Raw genomic sequence first — 6,367 nt, forward strand, 5'->3', positions numbered from 1 at the left:
ACTCCTCTCTGACCTCCCGTGTCTGCAACCTGAGGTTGAGGTTGAGGAATAATTTCAGCTGCCCTGAGATAACAGAGAAGTCAGAGTCCTTGCTGTTTCCTTCTCCATAAAATGAGAGAGCATTGCAGGGGCACGGGAAGGCAGAAGGGACTAAGTCAGCCTTTCCCAGCCCTTTCTGAGATATTCAAAAATGTTCACCCAGAGACGGGTCTCTATAGCAAAAAAAAAAAAAAAAAAAAAAAATTGAAAACTCTGGGTCAAATAAAGTTAACTTTCTGAACTGGAGGACTTTCTCAGAACCTTTAAAGAGTGGTAGAGTGAATGGGAATATGGGAATGGTGTGACTCTCCAAGCCTGGGTTGAGAGCACTTTCCAAGCTCGTTCTACCATAATTGATGTTACAACACATCCACCCTGGGGAGTATTTACCATCAGGCTGAGGAATCTTGGACTTCAGAGCCTCTCACCTGCCCTGGTCGTTGCAGAGCTCTGGAATTACCCACTACAGAGTGTTCGCCTGGTCATGTGCTTGGCTAAAATTTGCAGAAGTAAGATATTGCTGTACCCATTTTCTTTCCTTTTCTTTTCTTTTTTGAGAGGGAATCTCGCTCTGTTGCTCAGACTGGAGTGCAGTGGTACAATCTCAGCTCACTGCAACCTCCGCCTCCTGGGTTCAAGTGCTATATCCATTTTCTTAAAGAAAGGTCCTAAGATTGTGTGAGCTTTGGGCCTCACAAAATGCACATCCTCCTCTACATCCATCTTCACATCTGGAGGCACCATCCTTACGTCATGCCTAACATCTTAACATGCACCCACATTCCCCATTTAATCTAATTTATAAATAACTGTAGGAGTTGAGTTGGAGCTGGCATAATGTCATTTGCTTAGTAGACTCGTAATTAAACATTCTTTCATATTGGTTTTGCTCAGTTGCAAGGAATGTTAATTTTGGAGGCAAAACTTTTTAAATTTCCATGTCACGATCATTTTCCTAGGCCCTGGGAAAGCATGTGAGCCCTGAGGACCAGGCCTACAGTGGGATGGATAAAATAGGGTTGCACTCAGCCAGCCTCTACAGTTCGAGAAATTCCATACTCATAGTGCGATACTGATTATTTTCATGGTCGTTTCCAATTCAGTGGAAATGTCAATTTAATATCTAATTCAGACTAAAGAGAGATTGGAGTGGTTGGGGGAGTCGAGTTTGGATTGCAGAAATTGAGCTTTTATTATTTTCGAGAAACAGCAGGTTTCCTTGAACTAGGTTAACAAGGTGTTATCTAACAAGACCTTAGGGGGCTGATTTAACGGTTAGGACAAGATTGTTGTGTAATTAGCTTATCAACTCTGTATATGTAAATGAAGGCTTTTAAAGTCCTAGGAAAACTGGCTCTTGCTCTTAAGTAATTTAACTGTTTCCCCTTGATGCTCTTCATTCTCTCCAGCTCGGACACTTCTTTCCTTAATTAAGCATTTATGGAAGTCCATCTTGTGCGCAGCACTGTGGGATTGCCTAGGGATTGAAATGTGAGTAAGACCAGTCCCTGCTCTCAACCAGCCCATGGTCTAATCAGAGGTCAACACACCTTTTTTTGTAAAGGACCAGATGGTAAATACTTCAGTTTTGCAGGCCATCTCTGTTGCAATAATAACCCGACTCGGCCTTTCAAGCACAAATTCAGCCACGGACAACGTATCAACAAATAAGTGTGGCCATGTTCCAATAAAACTTTATTTACAAAAGCTACTTGGGCCATGGTTTGCAGACCCCCTGGTCTAATGAGAGAAACAAAAATATAAATAATTCACTATGCAAAGATAGAAATTTAATTCTGTGCAATAATGGAAGTGCTGGCCAAGTGCTGTGGATTCACAGGGAAGAAAGAAGTAATTGATTTCCAGGAGAGGCCAGAAGCTTCCTGGAAGAGGTAGCGAAGCATATGGAGCCATTGCCTCTTGGTTCAGGCCTTTATGGTCCCCCAGTTACTTTGTTCTTATCCATTTTTCCTCCCCATTGAGGCCAAGGGCTTCTGCGACCTGGCATCATTTTGTATCATTCCTGGGGCCTAGCTAAGCTGTGCGCACATGTCCTGCCTGCAAAATCACAGCTTCTGAGTCAGCATCCAGTCAAATAAGGTTGATGCTGTTAGAGCAAAACTCTGATTGGGCTCTCACCCAGGCTTCAGATAAACACTTCTTGTTTGGAAAACCATGGTGCCTTTGAGGGGAATTAGACAATGTAATCTCCTCCTGCACGAAACCTCTGCTCTAACTCCTTTATTGTTCTTCCAGACACTTTCTCTTTGCATTTTCAATATCCAAATGCCATTTAGTTTATTGAGGCTTGTTTGCTCAGGGCTGGGCAAATAAAAGAACAAAGGAGGCTCTGAGCATCACCCCAGCCTTTGCTATCACGCGCTCTCAAGGTGAGCTTAGCAGCCTTCAGCACCAATCCCCTTAACAGGCTGTGGGCCAAGGTCGCTGGAGATGTAAGATGCAGGGCTATAAAGATGGGATAGAAGACAAGGCACTTTCTAAAAGGACTCCTGATAGCGTATCTCCAACTCCACCAGGAACTAGGAAAAGGATGACACCCTGGCAATAACAGCAGGTAAATGAATTACTCACCCAGTAAAACTGATGGAGCTGATAACAGCAAGACCCAGAGGTTGCTGGGTCAGAGGTTGCATCAGGAGACGGCTTCGGAGATTTAGGCTGTCAATCACCTTCATCAGCCTTTCTCCAAGACCTCTCCAAGTCAATATCCAATCTACCTAGGAGTACAGTGCGCTCACTGTGCCACCCAGGCAGGGGCCACCCCTAAGCTCCTTCTCTAGAAACACTCTGCAGCCCCCGCTGCCCACTTGTTCCTGGTGTTCACCAGTGGGGGACAATGCTTGTGAGTCTCCCAATATTTGTATGACCCTTGGGGAAGCTAGAGGAGGACAAATCAGAGAATGCTGGATCCAAAATATAACTTTTCTCAGGATATCAAATACAGTTAGCACCAGCAAGCACCCTGCCCCTCCCCTTTGAACTCTGCAGGCTGCTTTCTGACCTGTAGGATGAACCTGCCACTCAGCCTACCCGCGGCTTACAGCTCCTAGGAGTACAACTTCCAGCCACTGCTTCTGGCATGAAAGCTCTCAGCTCAAGCAAGGGAGGCAGAGTCCACACAGGGAGGTTAGGAGTCTGGTTCACTGACCTATATGAATTGCCACCAATAAAGAGCCTTTCTCTTAAAATGAGGAAGAGAAGGAAGAAGAAAAGGCAGGGTGAAGGCAGAATTGATTCATATCCAGCCTCTGGTACTCTTTTGAGTCAATGGTCCCAGAACTGTAAAGTCTGTCTGTAAAGTCTGTATTGCAAACAAAACCTTCCAGAAAAAGGTTGGGTGAAAAATCCCTCAGGCTTTTTCACCTTGGTGGGAAGGCCCAGGTGGTCAGATGACCAGGGTCATAGAATAATGAGAATAGAGGGGCCCTGTCTAGGGCTCTCCCAGGTAAAGTCAGTTCCTCATCACTGGCTTCTCATCAAGGACAGTGTAAAAGCCAACGGCGGCGTCTACTTCATCTCCTCAAACAGACCCTTCCAAACCCAGGACTAAAGCTACAGAAGGAAGGAGGGAGGGGAGGTGGCTTTGCTCCTGGCTCAGCTTCCATTGGCTAAGCTTCTACTGTGTGCCAGGCGTGCATTATGTCCTTTAGTCCTCTCGCAGTCCTAAGTGATGTGTGGTGATCTTGTTTTACAGATAAGGACACTCACAATATTTTCCCTAGGCCCTCCTGCAAGAAAGTGGCCAGGCTGGCAGTCAGCACAGGCCTGGCCTCAAACCCACACTCCTGCCACCAATATACTTCTGCAGAAAGAGAAGGAAGGTGTGTTTAATGTAAGTGTTAAATGTGTGACAGGAGATGGATGAGCCTGTGGGGGCTAAATTGACTTGCTGGGGATTAGGAGAATGGCATCCTGACTCGTTCCTCCTTTCTGATCCCCACTTACCCATGCATACTCTTGGTTGGCCCAGGGGATGCTAGCCTCAGCCCTTGGGATCCACTCCCACTTCATGAGAAACCAAAACCAAATGTGGGGTCCTGCCTTGGCAAAGGTGAGTGACAGGCAGAGCTGGGATGCTCTGTGCCCAAGGGCCCTCAATGCTCTGCACCTCCTCTCCACCACCTGGGCCCTTTGACTCATTTCTACCCCTGCACCCCTCACAGGGACCTTCTTGGATCAAGTCACTGTGCCTGCCAGCCTCTCCAGTCTCCTCCTCTCTCCCGGGGCCTCTGAGACTCTGGGTCCTAAGCTGGAAGCTTCTCATAGTCCCACAAGGCTCACAGCCAGGCCAGCCCACAGTTCTGCCTCAGCTAGGGTAGGACGTGTGTGCTGTGGCTGGAGAAGACATCTGACTCTGCAATCACTCCTTGGTCCTATTGTTTGACTACCATGCCTCCCAAAAGAATAACAAGTGTATATCCAGTCCTCTTCCTGAGACAGAACAGAGGCGCGAGAGGGTTTATGGTTAGGCACTTGGAACCATAAACCTTTCCCCCTCAGGAAAGGTGGCAGGAAATGGGAGGGAGCTCATTTGTGGATGGAGATCATAACTAGATGTGGTCGGAGGGACCCCAAGAACCCAGTCTGTTAGCATGGCTGCATGGTCATTCTCCTTCACAGCCTCTCTGCATATTGTCCCTGATCTATCTCCACCAGTGCTTCCCCACTTGCCTTCTCTTCTCAAGGCCTGAGAGCCACTTCCTGCTTCTTTATGATTTCTGTGGTCTCCCAGCTTCAGCCTGCAAAAGGCCAACTGTAGCCTTGCCTCTACCCACAGATATCATTTCAGAATCTGTCTCTGACTCTACCTGCCTTATTCTCTCTGGGTTTCTTAATTCCAATTCCCAAGAGCCTGAATCTGCTTGGCCCATCTTCTCACACCAAGCCACACACTAAGTTACTGGTCACTCTGTAGATTGATGCTGCTAGGTCAGGTTCCCAGCCCTGTTGGGGTCAGTCGCGTCGAGGCACATACAGTCACAAGGCTGCAATGGCCCAATGGCTTTTTCTTGCCCATGGCACAAGATACAGCCAATTTACTGAGACAGTGTTATTGCAATAAAGAATTTAATAAACACAGGGCCAGCTAAACAGGAGACTGGAGTTTTATTACTTAGATCAGTCTCCCTGAAAAATTCAGAAACGAGGGTTTTTTAAGGATAATTTGGGGGGCAGAGAGCCAAGAAGTATAGAACAGCGATTGGTTGGGTTGGGAGAAAGTCACAGGGGGTTGAAGCAAGTTCTTCCCCCTGCCTTCAGTTCCTGAGTGGGATCACAGAACCAGTTGAGCCAGTTTACCAATCTGGGTGGTGCCAGCTGGTTCATTAGAATGCAGGGTTGAAAAATATCTAGAACACCGATCTCGGGTTTTACAGTAGTGATGTTATCCACAGGAGCAAGTGGGGAGGTTAGGAATCTTGTGGCCTCTGGCTGCATGACTTCTGAGCTGTAATTTCTGATCTTGTGGTTCATTTGTTAGTTTTACAAAGGCGATCTGGTTCCCAGGCAAGGAGGAGGTTTATTTCAGGAAGAGGCTGTTACCGTCTTTGTTTCAAAGTTAAACTACAAACTAAATTCCTTCTATATTTCACCCAGCCTATGCCCAGCCCAGGAATGAACAAGGGCAGCTTGGAGGTTAAAAGCAAGATGGTGTTGGTTAAGTCAGATTTATTTCACTGTCATAATTTTCCCATGTCAGATTTTTCTCACTGTCGTAATGCTTGCAAAGATGGTTTCAGGGCTGACCGGGGACAGGGGCTGAGAGTTGGCCTTTCCCCTTATAAGGGTCTAACAGACTTTCTGAGTTGCTGCTCACCTGATGGAAAACCTCCACTCCATCCCCTCTTAGGTATGGGGCCTTGGACAAGTCACTAAAGCTCCCTTAGCTGCAGGTTTCTCATCTGTAAACAAGGAACTGTCTATAAGCAGCTCTCTAGCTTTGATTTCAGAGTTGTGAGATGCAAATAAGCACCCAGCACAGCACCTGACTGAAGAGGAGTCCCTCTCTCTCATCCAACTGCAGGCAGGGTGGGCTGCATTCTTCAGAGAAATCTCCCTGCTGACTGCCCTCCTACTTCCTCTCCACCTTCCCAGAGGTTACCCGCCCACCCTTCATGCTCTGGCTCCAGGATACCCCTTCCAGGAAGCCCACCCCAGTCACCCTTGCTGTCCGCAACCCCCTCCCAGAACCCTACGCTACTTTCAGGCAGGATCACACAATGTCAAGTTTAATAACACTCTGTCCAATCCCACAGGCTCATTTCTCCACATGTGTTCATTATCTCTCCAGAGTGTGAGCTCCCTGGCT

The sequence above is a fragment of the Rhinopithecus roxellana genome, chromosome 5 (assembly GCF_007565055.1).
Source record: "Rhinopithecus roxellana isolate Shanxi Qingling chromosome 5, ASM756505v1, whole genome shotgun sequence".
Taxonomy (NCBI): domain Eukaryota; kingdom Metazoa; phylum Chordata; class Mammalia; order Primates; family Cercopithecidae; genus Rhinopithecus; species Rhinopithecus roxellana.